This window comes from Anolis carolinensis, chromosome 1 (assembly GCF_035594765.1).
Source record: "Anolis carolinensis isolate JA03-04 chromosome 1, rAnoCar3.1.pri, whole genome shotgun sequence".
In the NCBI taxonomy this organism is placed as follows: domain Eukaryota; kingdom Metazoa; phylum Chordata; class Lepidosauria; order Squamata; family Dactyloidae; genus Anolis; species Anolis carolinensis.
The window spans coordinates 297,615,740-297,637,256 of record NC_085841.1 but is presented as its reverse complement, the minus strand read 5'-3'; the positions used below and the strand labels follow the sequence as shown (position 1 = coordinate 297,637,256).

The 21,517-nt window shown below is 37.9% G+C and overlaps 1 protein-coding gene across 9 annotated transcripts in view; it reads left to right on the top strand.

Moving 5' to 3' along the window:
• Positions 1–21,517, top strand: part of lrrc4c (leucine rich repeat containing 4C) — a 1,096,970-nt gene that overhangs the window by 115,695 nt on the left and 959,758 nt on the right. The window lies entirely within an intron of this gene.

The following is a 21,517-nucleotide window of genomic DNA, read 5'->3' as shown; positions in this document are numbered from 1 at the left end:
CATAGATAAATCCAATTGATGCAATGGCTTGACTGTAGCTGCTGGGACGAATAAGTAGGATTTGAGTTAACTGTATCCATTTCCTATACTAGATTTTTGTTAAGAAAAATTGGATTTTGATGAAGAATTAAGTACATGCTGTTTAGGTTTTCTAAGACCTAGCAAAACTTTTGTTTGAAAGCATGCCCAACGAACAGAACACCAGAGCATGCGGGATTGGTAAATGTACATACCATAGAGTGTTGTACATGGAAATATTGGTAGTAACAAGAAATTCTTGATAGGATTCACAGTTTGTCTGGTTATGCTGGTTTGCGATGACAACTACTGTACAGTATATAATAAATGTTCATTTTTTTGTTCAACAATAAATGTGAATTCTTCTTCATGGAAAAATAAGACATCCCCTGAAAGTAAGACCTAGCGCATCTTTGGGAGCAAAAATTAATATAAGACACTGTCTTATTTTTGGGGAAACACGGTAGGACCTTGCCAGATGTGCCACCACAAATATTGTGGATTGCTGTGTCCTGGCAGCGGTCATACATGGTGCATGGGGAACTGTCACCAGATGCCCTGTTCTGTCATGGCTTCCCCCCTTCCTCATCACTTTTTTTGTCAGCTCGACCCATTTTTTTTTCCTTATGGAAAAAAGGAAGCCTGCTGTTGTCCACTGTCACAATTTTTTAGGCGGCAGCGGCACTTCAACCATGGAGTCTGTGCGGAAGTAGTTATCCGGTGTGTGATGGGAGCCATTGGATTCCATGGCTGAGCCCCAAAAATCTGGCTGCTACCACCAAAAAAATGTACATGTGAAGAGGTCTCTATATTGGAATAGTATAAGGACTGTTTCACATAAATATTCTTCTGTATGATTACCTCTATGGTTCTATTTACCAAATGCAAATGTGTGAATGGTGCTGTGTATCAGAATCAGAGATGTGTCAGAATGTTTGATTAGTAACTTCCCATGCTAACAAAAACCATGTTAATGAATGGTTGGTTTGTGCTGACAATGGCATGAGATTAAACCACAATAAATGCTCCTTATATATGCTCATTTCTGGTCTCAAACCTGAATATATCCAAACCCAGAGCCTAAAGCTCAACTGAGATCTTGTTTCATCCCTAAAATCTTTCAGATAATAATACCTAGAGCCCCTTCCCATGCTTAGATCTTTTTAGAACCACAGTTCTACTAAAGTGTAAAGGAAAAGACAAAATTAAATGAAAACTGGTGATGCATGCTATAAGCTCTTAAATCTTGAGCTTGAGAATAGGTGCTCATTGGAGCTATCTATCTGGAGAGAAATATGGTGGTAGCAGGCAGCAAGCAAAGCAACACAGGCATTAGTATTCTGCTCGCATTTGCTGAGCTGAGCCAAGAAATATGAATAATGCAGAAAAATGAGGTGATTCAAGGCAGCGGATTAGGCTGTTCATCTTCACCTTATAATTATCTCTCTCTTTCTGACTCTAATAATTTTGGGGCAAAGGGAGAGAGCTATGAATAAATGTACCCAGCACCATGGAGACCCATGATCTGTGACAACAAAAGTCCATTTGTAAGTGTGAGTGAATAATATCTGTGTTTGTCATACAAAAAGTGTATGTCAAAACTGCAAACTATTAATTAAACACCATTGTTTTGAAGAGTCATACTTTTCAAAATCACATTGTTTCCAAACAACTGTAGTTCTGGTTATAACATGTCTACAATATTGCATGCCCACAAGGTTAAACCAAATGTCACTAAATTTCCACCTTGATTCAATAATTTATTGTTACAGTTAGCATAGACGTTGTTATTTATGTGTTATTAGTGTTTGAGATCAACCAAGGAACAGAAAAAGAGCAATCTCTGATGTCAGATGACTGTCAAGACCACATAGCTACAGAAATTCTAACCTTGTTTCCCATCATTACTAGATATTCATGCATCCAAGTGTGACAGATGTATGTTCATTAAGCAGATCCGGGCTGAGTGAAAAGCAATCCTGCAGTTGTTTCTTCATAAACATTGCATATAACTCATTTTTCATGAATTACCACATTACTATTCAATTAATTGTTGCCAGCATGGAAGTCTGGTAAATTATGGTTACATAGCAAGTGAAATGAACCAAACAGTCAATTTACTAATATAGTGAAGTCTTCATCTGCTTGACCTGTGCTAGGTCATTGAAATAGACCCAGAGTGCCCTGGAAATAGACACTAAACTTTATAAGAATGAGAGTTGGATTTTTTAAATTCCCCTCAAATTAGCCCAAGACATTTTAGTCAAGAAATATTTTTAGGGATTTCTTTAGGGAGTTTTATAGGAGAGACAATTACCTACATATTAACAATGATAAGCAAAGATAAGCTGATATGGAATTTTATATGGTTCAGTAAATTATTTCTCTCATGATTACATTTTATAACCAAATTGATATGAATCATATATTCACTTATATTTTTGTTTCTCTTTAGGCTATACTTTGCTTATAATTATTACCAAAAAAAAAACATTTTCTCCTCTCCTTTTTCTTTTTACATTCCCTACAGAAGCTCATTCAAATATTCCTGAGTTAAAACACACTGAGCTAATTTGAGAAATAACACTGCTTTTAAAAATACATTCACATCAGGTTTATGTTCAGTTCATGCCTTTAGGAATAAACTCTTGATAGTTCCCCCCCACCACCACAATTCTTCCAGTAGCATTCCCAAACATCTCATTTCACTTGAATGATTATGATTTTGTGACACACACACACACACACACACACACACACACACACACACACACACTATATGGGTCTTTATTCCTCAGTTGATTCTGCCCCCTGGCTATGATGATAAGCATTTTGGTCTCCAGCACATTAAACATTAAACACCTCTTTTGCAGTATCTCTTCTGAATGTGCTTTATTTTGGTACTAGTCCAAATCATGGAGATAAATCCCTCTGGGACTTGATGTAGAATATAATTCGCTCTGCAGTTTTGGCTGTAAACATGATAATAAATTAGGAGATGAATATTCATTAATATATATACATATGTTCTCGTACCTTCTCTCTTGTTCTTTTCTTTAAAAAGTCTTTTAGTGAATTTATCACAGATTTAGATTTTCATGACCCATTTGTTGGAAAAGAACTCACCTGTGCTTTTCATAAATGTAGATTCTAAGTAGATATATCAAAATATTATTTAATGGAGCAGGCCAAGTAGTACATTTTATTATAATTTTTGATATGGCTAAATAAACACAACAATTTCCAAACATATTGTAATATTTTATCTAGTTAGGTTTGAAGGGAGTCATTATGGTGCAGTGTTTTCAGTGTTGTATTATGACTCTGGAAACCAGACTTCAAATCCCTACTCAATCATGAAAGTCCACAAATAGACCTTGGGAAAGTCAAAATTTCTCAGCATTATAGGAAGGCAAAAGCAACTCTCCCTTTCAAGAAAAACATCCCATGACATGAGTCAAAAATAAACTGAAGGGAAACAGCAATAACAACAACAAAGTTATGCTTGAAATCTCTGAAAAGACTGCAGTGTAAGGGAGCCCTATATTAATGACTTGCAACCGCATCATAAAGGCTGCTGGAATTGCCACGGATCATGGAGAATCTTGCGGTGCCCATTGAGGGGCATGAGGAGCCCGCTGTCATACCCCGCATCATCTGGCTTACCAGCCTGCCAATCCCCGGGGGGGGGGGAAGCATTGACCACGTGGTTTTCTCACGATTGCTTCTGGTGCAACATGGGAAGTTTCCACTGTTGCTGCTGCCATGGCATATGCTGTTTCCGCTATATTTGACCCATGGAACCCCACCAGAAGTAACTATTCACTTATATGGTTCTCACATATATTGGGGGGGGGGTTTCCAAAGGTCAAAGGTTTTCTCTGATTTTGACAACTTGGCATGAGCACGATTTCAATTTCAATTCACATTACTTCAAACTATTTCATAATAAAATGTCCTAACATTTTCATGGGGTGACATAAAATTAATTTTCACCCTGCAAAATAATATTTTTCACCAAATAGTATGCCTATGTGAAACCCCAAGCAATGTTTTAGAGCAGTGTGGTCCAACCCTGCATGTGGGTTGCATGTGGCCCACCAATTCATTTTTGTTGGCCCTTGCCCTTCTTACTGGAAAAATATTTTAATTTAACATTTGGAAAAAAATAGTTTACCCTTCTTACTGCTTTAAGTTTTTGAACACAATATGTAATTTGTTTTCTTTCTGGAATGTCTCTGGCCCTCACATTCCTATACTAAAGTTTGATTGGCCCTTGGGTAACTAAAGATTGGAACACACTGTTTTAGATAACAATTTGGATCAAGCCCTGATTCAACTGAATCAATTTGGACTTCATCCAGTACGATTGGGACCTCCCATCCAACTGAGATTTAGAAATCAGATGATACAGAAATGCATTTGGAAGGCAAAATAGATTTTTTTTTCACACATCTGCATTACAACTGGAGACATAATAGACCCTGAGCAAGGAATTAATCCTACCAAATTGAATGGTAGCTTAAGGGCTTTCTGTAGTAAACACCTTTAAACTTTCCTCCCCTGCCCCCCAAGTTCTCAGTTTTTTAAATTTATGTTGCTTTTTCCTGACACTTTCTATTGAGGGCACCTGTCTAGACATATTAGAGCATCCCCATGTTTAACAGCTGCACCAAATATAGAATTAAAAAAAAACAAAAACAAGAAGTAGACAAGCATATTTAGAAGCAGAATTAGGGCAGTAGACAGCTAAATTCATGACACCCTTTCTAGATGTCTTTCATTTCACTTCAGGTCACCAGGCTATGGCCCCTAAAGAGCATGTCAACATTCAGAGTAGTGCAGTAAAGTCAATAAGCAATACTCAAAGCCAGAACATTTCAACAAAAGTAATCTTGAAGGGGCAGTGGATGAGCAACACTGGTAACCCTGTCTTGAGCTGCAAGGAGAGGTGGGTTATTATTATTATTATTATTATTATTATTATTATTATTATTATTATTATTATTATTATTGATAGGCAGACATCCAAGGTAAGAGGTAGAATAGAACAGAGTATCAACAACAGCTAAGTAAATCTTGCTAAGGCCATCTTGTTTGGGAGACACCATGCTATATCCACTAAGAACAACCCCAAAGTTCAGAGTTGATGCACAACATTGAAGTTCACAGAAATCAGATAATCAAGTGCCATGTTTTCATGATAGACCCAGTATAATGCAGTGGCCTGGGCACTGGTCTGTGACTTCAGACAGCAGAGTTCAAAATGCTTTCTCAGCCATAGAGTGACATAGGGTGACACTGGCTTATTCACACTCTCCCATCCTCAGAGGGATGCAAAAGCAAACTTTGCTGATCAAATCTTGCCAAGACTCTTTATAGGATCACCATAAATTAGAAGCAACTTGAAAGCATACAGTAACTTTCCCTTTGACTGTGGCATTTATTGATGTGAACTAGCACTGGAAACCCATTTTTTAATGGTTGATTGCCCCGGCCTTGTGACAACAGGAGTAATTGAGAGGTGCACCCAAGGAAGCATTCATTGCTTCTTCTTCGTGGGTTTTGCTCCTTCTGTTTCAAAGGCAGGCTATAGTAAACAAATACAGTAGAGTCTCACATATCCAACACTCGCTTATCCAATGTTTTGGATTATCCAACGCATTTTTGTAGTCAATGTTTTCAATACATTGTGATATTTTGGTGCTAAATTCGTAAATACAGTAATTACTACTTAGCATTACTGCATATTGAACTTTTTCTGTCAAATTTGTTGTATAACACGATGTTTTGGTGCTTAATTTGTAAAATCATAACCTAATTTGATGTTTAATAGGCTTTTCCTTAATTCCTCCTTATTATCCAACATATTTGCTTATCCAATGTTCTGCTGGCCCGTTTATGTTGGATAAGTGAGACTCTACTGTACTGACAAAGAAGCTCATTCTTTAAAAATTACATTGTGTGTCCTCTTTTCTTCCTTGTTCTTTCTCTGGAAGCTTTATTGTTTGTTTAGCTGAACTGGGATTGAGAGGTTGATGAAGGAAGGGGGAGAAATGCAGAGTTTTGGTTTGTAGCAGCGTAAACAATATAGAAAAGTTTGAGCATAGTTTGATTCTATTGCAGTCTTGTATGCCTGCCTACAAGAGAGAAGGGATCTCATCACATGTAGGTCCAGAAGCCTTGGAACCAACCGTGGGTGGTACATGTTGGGTTATTCTGTTTTGGAATGTAGGAAGCTATTCTTTCTATATTATTTCTATCTCTGGTACCAAGCTTTATGTTCTAAAAAGAAATAATGAACAAAGACACATCTACTTTGACTGAGATAATAACTGCTATTGTAATGTTCTCAATTTGCTGCCTTTGGCAAAGGCAGATTGCAAACTTAGGATCCACTCCAAATTCAAAGCATTTCTACAAAAGGGTCTTTTTTTCTGTGCTGGTTCCACACTGATATCACTTTAACTACCATGGCTCAAAATGCTGATGGCTTACACCATACCACAATTCCCTAGCATTGAACCACAGCAGTTAGAAGTAGTGCTGTTTGACACCACTTTATCATATAGAGCAATGTTTCTCAACCTGGGGGTCAGGACCCCTGGGGGGGTCATGATGGGGTGTCAGAGGGGTCACCAAAGACTATCAGAAAACACATATTTCTGATGGTCTTAGTAACCCCTTTGGCAGAGAAGGCTGAAGATCTCTTCACCTTTCCTTCTCATCCTTTTTGGAAACAGATGGCAAATTCTCCCACCAAAAGCCCAATTTGCCTAATTCTATCATTGGTGGGTTCAAGGGCTCTTTGAAATGTCAACTCCATTATTTGGGCATATTGAGCATTCGTGCCAAGTTTGGTCCAGATCCATCATTGTTTGAGTCCACAGCGCTCCCTGGATGTAGATGAACCACAACTCCAAAATTCAAGGTCAATGCCCATCAAACCCTTCCAGTACTTTTATGGAAGTGCTGTGTGCCAAGTTTGGTTCAATTCCATTGTTGGTGGAGTTAAGAATGCTCTTAGATTGTAAGTTAACCACAGCTCCTAAATGACAAAATCAACCCCCCCCCCACAACTACACCAGTATTCAAATTTGGGTGTGTCAGTTATTTGTGCCAAATTTGGTCCAGTGAATCAAAGTATATCCTGTATATCAGATATTTATATTACAATTCATAACAGTAGCAAAATTACAGTTATGAAGTAGCAACAAAAATAATTTTATGGTTGGGGTCACCACAACATGAGGAACTGTATTAAGGGGTTGCGGCATTAGGAGGGTTGAGAACCAACTGATATAGCGCTAGCCTCTGATTGCATGCCTTTCATCTCATCTTTGCTGTTGCTGTTTCCTTCCAGCCTCGGATAATCAGACTCAAAAAGTAGAAGAGATCCTGGCAGAAACAGGATCTCTTCTACTTCCACCACCCAGAGTTGTTTCAAGTTGATAGGTTCAGGGGCCTTACTTGTTTGCCTCTGACTTGTGACCACTTGGTAAATATTTCATTAAAGTTGGTTAAAGTTAGTCAAACAATTTGCTGAGAATTCATTGATTGAATGTAAATAGTCTGATTTTTTTTTAGTAAGCAAGTTGAATGTTGTAAGTCTAAGTTGCAACATAAGCCCCATCTACACTGCCATATAATGCAGTTCAAATCATATGACTCTACACTGACCAAGTAATTCAGATTCCAACTGCATTATATGGCTGTATAACGGGGTTAGTGTAATTAAAACAGCAACTTACAGATCAATTCTAGGTGAAAAAATGCAAAGCAGTAGTTTTAAAATGACAGAGTGTTATATTGTTTAACCTATTATTGTTTTTAAAGTTAATATTTTAATAACGATATTTTCCTCATGTTCTATGGTTATGACTTGGACTTTCAACTCAGTTTCTATTGATTTCTGTGATTTGTTTGATTGGAAGTGGTTTCATATTCTGTTGGAGCACACATTTTAAAGACACGAGAAGAGTATTATGCATTTTTCATATGCTATTTTACTTAAATCCTAATTTCATTAAGTCATGTTTGTAAAGGAATTTTTGGAAATTCTTATTTTAAAGACCTCAGGTGTATGACATTTTCATCCATGTGCACTGGTCAAATTCAATAGTCAAAAACAGCACAAAGAAGGAAGACAGATACAGGGAGAAAATCCAAAGATATATCACTTTCAGAATACCTGTAATGTTTTATTGAGCCCAACACATTGTAGAATCTATTTTCCTCAGGGCCTTGGGATTTTATTTCAAACATCCCTGAAGACTAAATTCTATATTCCAGAATGCACTGGGCTTAATAAAACATTACAGTGCTTTAAAATTGTTTTTTTCTCTCCCATATAGGAGAATCATGTTGTAGCTTTCTATCATGTAGCTGCTAAAAGAGTTAGTGGGGGGGGGGGGGAGTTGGCAACACTTACTGAGCAGGTCTATTAAGGGTGCATCTATACCGTAGAATTAATGTGGAGTGACTCCAATTTAACTGTCTAGGTCAATTCTATGGAATCCTGGGAGTTGTAATTTGGTGAGACACCAGCACTATTTGGCAGAGAAGACTAGAGATCTTGTAAAACTACATTTCCTATGATTCCATAGCTTTAAGCCATACCAGTTAAAGTGGTCAAATTTCATTAATTATACAGTGTATATGCACACATAGTTGAATGCACATCAGTTAAATGATAGACATTTAAAAGAAACATTTAAAATATTTTTCCCTGATGTGCAAATTTTTGTATAGTATGCTGTTTTATGATACACCATGAAGTGACAATCTATCCCCAATGTAACTTAACATCTGCATGAAACCACAAGGAGAGATCATCTAGAACAGGGGTTCTCAAACTTTTAGGCACAAAACCTCTTTTGAAGAAAAGGTGGAGCCCCAAGAAATGTTTATATATTATATTATATATTATGTATAATGTATATATATATCAGGCATTAGCAAACATTTTGATGCATTGTATTTTAAAATTTGACCAACGGACCAGGCCAGTAATAGATGGATGGAGAGTATTTGTGAACTAACTGAAAAAAATGAACAAATTCCTGTGCACAGTGCACATATCTTCTAGTGGGAAAAAAGGAAAGAAAGAAAGAAAGAAAGAAAGAAAGAAAGAAAGAAAGAAAGAAAGAAAGAAAGAAAGAGAGAGAGAGAGAGAGAGAGAGAGAGAGAGAGAAAGGAAGGAAGAGAAAGAAAGAAAGAAAGAAAAGAAAGAAAGAAAGAAAGAGAATGTGAATACAATATTTAAAATGAAGAACAAATTTAACCAACATAAACTTAACAGTATTTCAGTGGAATACTCCAGTTCAATTCCCTTCTGCTATGCAGGAAACACACAAAGTACCCTTGGCAGGTGGCAATACAACCTCTGTAGTAGTAGTAGTAGTAGTAGTAGTAGTAACCCCCTTCTGCCATGTATTAAAATCAATGCACTCAAAATAAATCAATCAATGCACTCCCCAACAGATGGCCATCCAGCCTTTGAAATAATAATAATAATAGTAATAGGAGCAACCCAGGGCCCATCCAATCCCACCCTCTTCTTCCATGCAGTAAAAGCACAATCAAAGCACCCTCTAAGTGGTAGGTGAGAAATAGGGTCCTGGAAGCAAGAAAAGCATGGTGGAAAGGGTCTGCATGACAAAGTGGAGCAGGAGAAAAGCATCTGTGCCCCAGAAGATCAATGGTGCTGCTGCTGCTGCAGCTGCTGGAGGAAGCAGGAAGGAGGCTCCACCACGGAGCCCAAGAGAAGCATATAGCCTCTCACACAGCATATATGTGGTACAGAGATTATATCTTAACAGAAAAAAACATGGAGTATAGAAATCCATTGCCAGTTATATAAATCACACACTTTCTGAGTATTAATTTTAAAGCAGACTATTTTTAATAATTTTCTTAAGGAAAATGTGAGCTGTCAAAGAGTTCATTAAAATTGATTTCTTAAGAAAAAAAATCATGAAAAGCATACATTTTGCCAAAAGGACTTCAAACAAGCTTTTCAGACTGTGTCATTACACTATAAAACAAAGTTTGAAAAAATTTCTGTTCCTGGTTTGAAAGTGTTATTTCCTGTTTCACTGTATGATACCTACTTTGAAAGTAGTTGTTATACTCTATAAACTTCGTTTTTGTGGCTGACACAAACTATGTTGAATTGGTTGAGATTCATTGAAAAACTATAGTAAAATGTGATGCAGGATGTCCTGCACAAATAAAGTTTTTGCAATTTAATAAACATTTTCCATGTTTTTTTTATAATAGAACCAATTAGGAAATGACATTTATAAAGCAAGAACAAAAGTTGTGGTACATAGTGTTATAACTTTATAAGGTTGTTTATATCCACCCAATTAGTGGAGCCCCATAGAGGGTTAAACCCTTGTACCAGCAGGACTGCTGATGGAGAGGTTGGTGGTTTGAATATGGGGAGAACAGGTAAGCTCCCTCTGTCAGTTCTAGCTCCCCATGCGGGGACATAAGAGAAGCCTCCCACAAGGATGGTAAAACATCAAACATCGGGGCATCCCCTGGGTAATGTCCTTGCAGATGGCCAATTTTCTCACAGCAGAAGTGACTTGCAGTTTCTCAAGTCGCTCCTCACACACACACACACACACACACAAAACCCCAATTAGTATTAGAAAATTTTTGGACAATATGATCGTGTTGTAATTTATAGACAGACTGATGGAGTGTGTTCAGATAATATTTAACTAGAAAACTTTAACTACATGGGCAAACTAGTCAAACTTCAGAGCTTTGAAATCACATGATGATGGTAGTGGCAAGAGACAATGTATTGTCAAAGGCTTTCATAGATGGAATCATTTGGGTGTTGTGTGGTTTCCGGGCTGTATTTTCCCACCCTAGATATTCCACAGGTATGTATACTCCACTTGCTTTACCACTATCAGATCCTCTGAAGATGCCAGCCATAAATGCAGGTGAAACATCAGAAGAATATTCTGTTAGACCAGAACCATCTAGCCTGGAAACCACACAACACACATGGAAAGAGACATTTATTTCTATCAATTGAATTCTCAAAAGTGATAAAGTAACATTATACACACAACATAAATTAACAAGGAAACATTTAAAAACACTAAATAAAAATCAGTCTTTTTGGTTTCATACTCCACCTTCACAAGTTGCTTCCTGAATTATCAAGAGTACTAAAATAAAAATAAAATGCTGTTTTCATAGAAATAGTTTTAGATTTGTTTCCCAGCAGGTAGTTTATCAATGAGCTCAGCAGGGTATCCTGGGATATTAACAGACAGTGAAGCAGATTTAATCCTTCCATTTAATACAGTGAAGTTTAAGAATACACAACTTGGCTTAAGAACAGTTCTTAAGTTCAACATATTTTTGAGTTTTCCCCTTCAAATTGTTATAATATCACTTGTAAACTGCCATGACTGACATGTTGAAATGTTTCCTCTTTAGCTTTTCCTCCCTTAATCATTTCTAAGTCATTTCAATTAGTAAACATTAGGAGTGTGCAATTTGGGTAAAACCCATTCTGTTTTTGGTGCTGTTCTGTTTTTGGTGCCCCACCCCCAATTTGGTGCCCCCCCCCCCAATTCCATTTTTCAGAATTCTGAATTTCGGAGGGCAAAATGCCATTTTTTTTATCCAGAAGCCAAAAGATCTGTTTTTGCTCTGGGAAGATTCGGCCCATTGGCATCCCTGATTTTTAGGAAATTCTTAAAATTTCTAGAAAAAAACCCAAAGGGGTATCCTGTGGGAGGATCTGAATGAGAATCAGTAGTACCTCTCCCTCTAACTTGCATTCTCCTGAAAGTCTGGTCACTTGACCCAGCAGCACCTATACCACAGCCATAAATTTTTATATTGGGGGCAGGGGGTTAGGCTCAGGCTTCTTGTATGAGAGAACGAGCATGCACACAGAAAAGCCACAAGAGAGTCAAAGGATCTGGGGTTGTTTCCACTAATATCTTTCAACTAGTCCTAGGTTAAGGCATCAGATTAAATAAACATTTTTTTCTGGTGCCTTTTCCCTTAATATCCTTTAACTAGACCTGGGGAGGAATTAAATTCTCCCCATGGGGACTCAAGTAAGAAAATAAACATTCATTTCTATCCTGCCCTATCACCCCATGGGGACTCAAGACAGTTCACAACATAAAAGGCAAAAATTCAGTGCCGTAAAATACAAAAATAGACCAAAACAATTCAAAATAAACAAAGCATTTGACAATAAAGCAAATTACATGAAAACGATAATAATAAATTACACAATGTTAATAAAACAAAGTTAAAAGCCATGTCTAAATTCCATTCCTTACTTCATAGTAATCTTTAAACATTCACATTTCCGAATGTTCCTTAAAGGAGGACATCGATGGGGCCATTATGATCACTTTTGGAAGGGAGTTCCAGAGGTGGGGGGCAATTACAGAGAAGGCCCTCTCTCTCATTCCCACCAGCCAAGTTTGAGACTGGGGTGGGACTGAGAGGAGGACCTCCCTGATGTGCGCAGTGCTCGGGCAGGCTCATATGAGAAGATGCGGTTAGCCAGGTAGTCTGGATCCAAACTGTTTAGGGCTTTAAAGGTGACAACCAGCACTTTAAATTCATCCCAGTAGAAAACTGGAAGACAGTGGAGCTGCCACAGCATGAGAGTCATTCTCTCCCTGTACTGTGCTCCCATTAGTAGCCTGGCTGCTGATCTCTAAACCAGCTCAAGGGAGTTAGGCTATCTCCTCCCTTTAGTCAATATCTCCAATGCCCTTTCACAGCTCCCCCCCCCAATGCACGCTCAACCTCACTTCTCTAGCAAAATAGTAAAAATGAAGGAACGAAAGATATTAAACTAAGAAACAGAAATGAAATTGCCAAAGGAAAAGATTGGAATTGAGTCTAAAAACAAGCGAAGAGATCCTAAGAGTAGCAAAGGCACGGAGATAGAACATGGAGCACATAAGTGGCTTTCTTCTTCTGATTGGCTTAGGCAGACAGCAGGTCTCACAGCCTCACAGGGAAATCAGTGCAGGCACGCAGCTGCATTTCCACACTCCATGTGTAGTCGAAAAAATGGAAAAGCAGTCATTTTCAGCAGCCACATGGTATGTTGCGGCTGGAAAAACATGGCAGCGCCTGTGCCATTACAGCTGACCAAAGAGCCGAAACAGCAAGAGCCTGTTTTGAAAAATGGATCTGTGCACAGCCATAGTAAAGTTTATTATTAGTAAACATTGTCCTCATTCCCCTCTAGAAAAAGGTCACTGTGCAACATTTGTTCCAAATGTTCTCCACTACTTAATACAAGTATCAGATGTGGAACTTGTATTTAAGACAACGTATATATATCACAATATAGAAACAGTATGCCAGATAGTAAGAGATCATGTAAGACTGCATTTTTTAATGATTTTTATAAAAAGGTTTTATGTGTTCAAATAATTGTTAATGCAATTGTATTTTATGGTGATATATTCTAATTTTGTTTTACTGGGTTTGGTCCCCATGTAAGCCGCCCTGAGTCCCTTCGGGGAGATGGAGCGGGATATAAGAACAGTTATTATTATTGTTAGCTGCCTTGAATATCTATATCAGGTGGGATAGAAATAAAAGAAGTGAATAAATAATAAATAAATAAATAGTCCAATGCTGGCTATATAGTTTTTTGAAATATTAACTATGATTTTCATATTTGGGGACTTTGTTCAAAAATTTAAAATTAAAAAAATACAAATAATTATGTTTTCTCCATAATATATTGCAATAAATCTCATATTCACTCAAATATGGGGGGGGGGGGGGGGAGGGATGTTCCAAAATGCTCAAAAAATTAACAGCAGTTCACCATTTTTTCAAACAAGGTGCCCTGATGTGTTAAAGATACTTTTTTCCTACTGAGGCTGGAAAATTGTGTGATTGCTCTTTCCCTACACTTAAATTCTATCTTTCACTGTAATGCTACAGAAAACCTAGGGGGACTTTGTTAAAGCAAAGGGCCAAACTCAAAGGTTTTGTCTACTGAGAGGAGTAATGAAATATATGATGAAATTAAGATGAGAACGCAGCACTACTCACTTCTCTTTTCTCTTCCATTGCCCTTAGAAGAAATTTCTCAAAAGTCAAGGAAAACTGGAAGCTGTGGTGTTCTTTTTGAACTTGGGAGTGCTGTGCTTCTAGAGCACAGTGCAAGTGAATCTCTAGCAGCTCATACTGGGAGCCAGTCTAACGTCATACAGCTAATTTCATTAGAAATTATTCCTCAAACATGATTGTGTTCCAAGTGGCATATTTTAAATTATCCTCAAAGAAATTGTGTTATTAAAAATGAATGTTCATTTCAGTGTAGACTGTTTGATCTTTTTCTTTTAACTAAAGAATCTGCTAGAACTTTTCCTTGGCCCAAATATGCCCCCTCCCTCAATATTTGTATAGTATAAATCTTTCATCCACCTATTTCTTAAAACACTGCAGAAGGTCAAATTCATCTTTTTAAATTCGAGTTTCATCCAATCATGGGTACAGCTGGAAGCAGAGGGCATTTTTCAATAGAAAAAGGTTATAAACCCAGTGAGGAAAATCAGAGCTGGTTTATCAGTTGATGAAATTGCTCCAGGCTTTTTTGCCATCTAAGGAACTCACGCTGAATGAGGGGAAAAGTGTAACTTGCTCTCTTGTCTTCCTCATTTCTTGAATGTTACTGTTGTCATTAGTGTTTTCTGGGTTACTTGAGGAAATTAATAAAAATGTGTGGGAGTACGCTGTTTAGAATCATAAGGCTGGCATAATTAAGATTTTTGTGTTGTTATCTATTTGTACTGTTTAATTTCTATGTCATTAACATCTAGAATAGCTCACCTATGTACACAAAGTGGTATTTTAGGAACTGGTCCCAAGGGATCTAGACTTTAGGAGAATACAAATGGTTTCAAGCTATGGCAAAATAACATCAGTTCATATCAAGGGGATATCTGGGTCAACATTCTGTTTCCACAGTGGCTGATATTTATAGGAAACCCTCAAGCAGGTCACATGTGTGACAACACACTTCCACCTTGTTCCCATTGGTAAACTGTCTAGAGGCTTGTTGCCTTTAATAATGGAAATACAGTGAGCCCTTGATATTCACTGGGGGTTGGTCCCAGGACCCCTATAGATACCAAAATCCATGGACGCTCAACTCCCATTATATACATCAGTGTTGTGAAATAATATCCTTTATATAAAATGGAAAAATCAAGACCTGCTCTTTGGATTTTTAAAAAGTAGGCCATGGATGGTTACACTGGTAAACACAAAATTTGTGGATAAACGGGTCCCACTCGTCAGTGGTTCTTGCAGATGGGGAATCCCAATTTTACTGTGGATATTCATTTGTATTCTCTTTCCCCTTGACATTTAATGGAGATGTGTATGAAAATGGCACATATTATAGAAGCTTTCCAAAAAAATATATAGCTTAAGTAGGACAGGTATAGGAACTAGTGAATTTTGAAGTCTAAAGTATCAATTCAAGGCCAAAAACCCACTGAAGAGAAGTGTGGTAGCATTAGGAAATAACAATCACACTCACAATACCTTTTCTAAAGTACTACTTTTCAGGCTATCTGATATGGTGAGTAGCAGTGTTTTGTTATTTTGCCCAGTTAACATTAGCACTATATTTGTGTCCGTTGACTAATATTGTTTTTTGCTAGAAGCTCACCACATATTGGCAGCTGATAGCTCATGGTCTACCTTCAGTCCATGGACCATCACTTTTGAATGATCCATGCGTAAAACAAGTGGAGTATACCTCATTAAACAGGCCTAAGAATTAGGAGGTGAATCTGTTAGTGATTGAATACCTTTCTCTCCCTATCCCTTCTTCCCACTCAATGTCTTCTTCATGCTACTGTTGGTACAAGTATACCTTTCTCATGCTACCATGTCCATTTCCCTTGTCCTTTACTTCCTTAGATTTCCACTTTTTATTTCACAGCATTTTGAGTTTTATGGCAAGAATGTATCCTATAATGCAATACAATAAAATGTAATATAATAATACTAGGAGCTGCCAAAGACAGTCAATCAAACTTCATGGAAGAACCCTTTGGGCTGTTGTCTCATTTGTCTCAATAAGGTTTTATTCTGAAAGTCACAAAAAGAGAATCTGATGAACCTGCAGGAGACAATTCTAAAATATTGTATTCCCGTTTCTTGTCTTGCACATGTATCTCCACACTTTCCAATTATTTTTCTGTTTCTTATGTAACCCAAAAGATTAGTTGTTACAGAATTGATTGGGCAACCTCACTTCTGGCAAAGGTTCACAGCTTTGACTGTTGTATCTTTTATGAATGGGGTTGCCATCACACACACAGAAGACACACATAATTAAAATGGGTTGATAAGCCATAGCAAAACAAAATTCAGTACATGATTATCTGACTCCCAAATAACAACATGCTTAATAGCAACCACAATAGTGGTGATTATAGTTCATGGTATGACATCATAGGTCCCACCAGATGAAAAACAACAGAAGGAGACAGCTGGACAGAGCCATTTGGTATGCTTATTTTAAAAATATCTTAACATCTTCATGTACTTCTAAAAACTTATTCTCCTTGTGTATTTTTACATCCAGATGATAATGAAGGACCTCCAGGCAGTGTGGTTATCATGAAGGTAAATTCACCTCTGAGGGATTAGATATACTTCATTGGTTCTCATTTCTTATCATTTCTTTATCCCTCTAGAGGTATAATAATCTCTTAGTGGGCCTTTATGTCTTTGGTATAGCAACAGCTTCTTCTTGGAATCTGTCATTTGCCTAGAATTTAGGAATAAAACAGAAGATAGAGATGACTCAGTTTCCTGGTAAACAACTAAAATGACAATTAAAACGAACAGTTATAGTAGAAGCAACAACTCAGAAGAACAATGATAGACTTTTCCCTCCCCAAAAATATTGTCACAGACTGACAAATGAAACACACATTTCCAATTAGTATTTGCAACTGGTTGTGCACCATCAGCTAACAGAAAATAGATTAATGTAGATCTGGGAAAACAAATTATAGTGATGAATACAGAATGTAAATTGCAGCCTTTCATTTCTGAAACAGTCAGGAGCAGGGTCAATTCATACTCTGAAATGTCATGAAAACACCTTTTATCGTTCCCATTAATTATGTCAGTCCCAACTTTTAGCAAACACGAGCATACTGAATTCTCAGTTTCTGAATTTACAAAATGCCACATCTGAGAAATATAAGTTTTAATACTATATGACACATTAAGACTTTTACTTTATTCTATTAAAAAGCTAGTTAATGAATTAAAATCAAACAATGATTTATGTCTTAAATTGGTTTGTGATATTGAATTTAGTGTAAAAACATTTTTGGTATCAATTGTATTTTTCCTACCAAACAATGAGATTTATTTGTCTTTAATTCTCTATGTTAAAATTTTTAATGTTTTCAGGTGTTTTTATTGCAAATTAGATTTTAACATCCCTGCTCATGAATCTCAGCTGTCAAATCTAAATGTAATATGGCTGGCACATGTTATATGCAAAAGACTGGTGCAGAGCGAAAAAGAAAAAATGCTGAATTTTATATTTTAAGCTTATATTAGCATGCAGCCAGTCAAATTAAGATGAATGAATTCTTCAACTTCTTGGGGTTGATTTTTTTTTTCATTTGGTGTTCTAGTGGGGGGGGGGGTATTACTTTGTTTGCCATGCATTGCATTTTCAAAAATAATGTTGTATGCATAGATTGTAGGAAACTATCAGTTTTTCCTACTTAATATACACAACAAATTGTATGATTATATAACCTTAATGAACCTGTGTGATTGAGTTTAACACAAATGATATGACCTTACATTGCAGTGGAAAGAGGGCTTTTCTACACATGCGTTATAGCACAGGTTAAATTGAGTTAAAATGGGGGGGGGGGGTAGCTAAATAATGTTTAGCCAAAATATGGGAGGAATCAGAAGGAAATAGATTAAGGACTGAAAAGCACTTGTTTAAAAAGTGCCCTTTAAACCGAATTTCCCCTGCAAAACTGCACTTTTCCATGTCTTGTGTACCCCTGCAGGCATGGAAAACTTGAAATTTCTTTCCCTGCCCCTGTCGACTCTAGTGGCACTCATTTCCCTCCCCACTTACTGGAGGAAGGCTTCGATGCAGACCAGGAGGCTTTCCCCCCTCTCCCTTCTCTCTGGAAGGACTAAAATAGGGCCTTGGAGGAGAATTTTCCCCTCCCCTAACCAAAACCTCCTTTTGGCTCTTCCTAGGAAGAGGGAGGGTGGAAGAAAGGTGTCAGGTCTTGTCGGAGTCTTCTACTGATAAGTTGAGGGGAAATGGAGGGCACGGAGGAGAAGGTTGGCAGTGCTCTTGCCCACCCTTGCTAATCTGGGGTCAGTGTGGGAAAGCATCGAGCCACATACCCCTACAAAATCCTGGGGGTTTGGCCAGTTGTGTAGCTTCCATCCCGAGAGGAAGTGGGATTTAAAATCCCAGTTCCTCTTGGATTTTTGGCCTATGTAGAAGGGCCTTAAGTGTGGTCTTCAGCTTTCAGGCAGCTTTTGAAGTTCCTCATGCCTTAAGATCAACTAAATCAGGATTTATTTTTCATCCCTATGCCCCATTGTTTGAGTGATTACTCAACCCACTAACATGCAGTTGATTTGCATGACTCTACCTCCCTCCAGATACCCCAAAAGGAAAGAAAAGCTGAAAATCAATTTTGTAAAAAAACTTATAAATGATGCGATGTCATTTTGTGTGGCATTAGATGTATTAGCACATCCCTTTATGAGAGATAATGGGTAAAAATGGTCCCAGCCTCCTCCACAGTTGTCCAACCATGAGGTGCAATCTGAAGAATATTGTCATTGATTCTTTAAACTTGGTGGTTTGGCTTCTTATTAGTTGTTGAAATGTTGATTTCTCTTAGTTGATGGATGTCACTGATAACAGCTGAATGCAACCCCGTATTTTGATTGCTGTGATAAAAATAATGTAGGTATTCTCCATCAGCATTTCTTTTTCTTCCTTCTCCTATCACTGTATCCCAGTGGCAATTAAAATAATCAAACATAATAAAAATCATGGGGAACTATTCTGAAAGGCATAAATATTACTCTTTACCATTACAGAAATGTATTGAACTTATATAAGAAATATTGAATATTACTTGAACGACTAATTCAGGAAATATAAGCATTTCAAAGTTTATGTTCTCTCTCAGGATTTAAAGTAGAGAGATGCAATAGATCTGCCGGGGGGGGGGGGGGTTGCTGCTGCTCAGTCGCCCAGTCGATTCCGACTCTCCGTTACCTCATGGACCAGTCCACGCCAGAGCTCCCTGTCGGCTATCGCCGCGCACAGTTCCTTCAAGTTCATGCCAGTCACTTCAAGGATACCATCCCCCTCCACCTTGTCCTTGGTCGGCCTCTCTTCCTTTTTCCTTACACTTTCCCCAGCATCATGATCTTTTCCAAGCTTTCCTGTCTTCTCATGATGTGGCCAAAATACTTCAACTTTGCCTCTAGTATCCTTCCCTCCAGTGAGCAGTTGGCATTATTTCCTGGAGGATGGACTGGTTGGTTCTTCTTGTGGTCCAAGGCACTCTCAGGATTTTCCTCCAGCACCATAGTTCAAAAGTGTCTATCTTCCTTCACTCAGCCTTCCTTATGGTCCAGCTCTCACATCCATAGGTTACTATGGGGAATACCATTGTTTTCACTATGCGGACCTTCGTGGCCAGTGTGATGTCTCTGCTCTTCACTATTTTATCAAAGTTGGCCATTGCTCTCCTCCCAAGAAGTAAACGTCTTCTGATTTCCTGACTGCACTCTGCATCTGCAGTGATCTTTGCACCTAGAAATATAAATTCTGTGACTGCATCCACGTTTTCTCCTTCTATTTGCCAGTTATCAATAGGTTTAGTTGCCATGATCTTGGTTTTCTTGATATTTAACTGCAGCCCGGCTTTTGCACTTTCTTCTTTCACCTTGGTGATAAGGCTCCTCAGCTCTTCCTCACTTTCGGCCATCAGAGTGGTATCATCTGCATACCTAAGGTTGTTAATGTTTCTTCCAGCTATTTTAACTCTGGCCTTGGAATCGTCAAGCCCTGCATATCGCATGATGTGTTCTGCGTACAAGTTGAATAGGTATGGTGAAAATATGCAGCCCTGCCGTAGTCCTTTCCCAATCTTGAACCAGTCTGTTGTTCCGTGATCTGTTCTTACTGTGGCTACTTGGTCTTTATACAGATTTCTCAGGAGACAGACAAGGCGACTTGGTATCCCCATACCACCAAGCACATGCCACAGTTTATTATGATCCACACAAAGGCTTTAGAATAGTAAATAAAGAGGAAGTAGATGTTTTTCTGGAACTCCCTGGTTTCCTCCATTATCCAGCAGATGTTGGCAATGTGGTCTCTCGTTCCTCTGCCTTTTCTGAACCCAGCTTGGACATCTGGCAACTCTCACTCCATGTCTTGCTGGAGTCTGCCTTGCAGGATCTTGAGCATTACCTTACTGGCATGGGAAATAAATGCCACTGTACTGAAGTTAGAGCATTCTTTAGCGTTTCCCTTTTTGGGTATGGGGATATAAATTGGTTTTTTCCAATCTGATGGCCAATCTTGTGTTTTCCATATTTGCTGGCATATGGCATGCATCACCTTGACAGCATCACCTTCCAAGATTTTAAACAGCTCAGCTGGGATCCCGTCGTCTCCTGCTGCCTTGTTGTTAGCAATGCTTCTTAAGACCCATTCAACCTCACTCCTCAGGATGTCTGGTTCTAATTCACTCACCACACCATCAAAGCTATCCTCGATATTATTATCCTTCCTATACAGATCATCTGTATATTCTCGCCAAGTTTTCTTGATCTCTTCAGCTCTTGTTAGGTCCCTGCCATCTTTATTTTTGATCATGCCCATTTTTGCCTGAAATTTGCCTTCGATGTTTCTGATTTTCTGGAAGAGGTCTCTTGTCCTCCCTATTTCTGGGACTCTATTTATTAAATCTAGTCCCTGAAATCTATTTTTCACCTCCACTGCATATTCATTAGGAATGTTTGTGAGATCACATCTAATTGGTCTGTGTATTTTCCCCTTTTTCTTTAATCTGATTCTAAATTTTGCAATAAGAAGTTCATGATCTGAACTACAGTCAGCTCCAGGTCTTGTTTTTGCCGACTGGATGGATGTCCACCACCTTTGTTTTTTTTGTTTTTTTAAATAGTTTTTATTGAATTTAAAAAAATTTCATACAATAATTACTTTTATCACATAGCAGATATATAATGTATCATACAATGCTTGCATAATTATTTTATATCTATTGTTGATTTATATCTACTACAATGTTAACATTTGTCCATCTATATTTCTTCACCACTGTGTATCCCCCCTCCCACCCCGAGCCACTTCTTATATATTGTCCAACCAAAATCTCATTTCTTCCTGAGGCGGTAG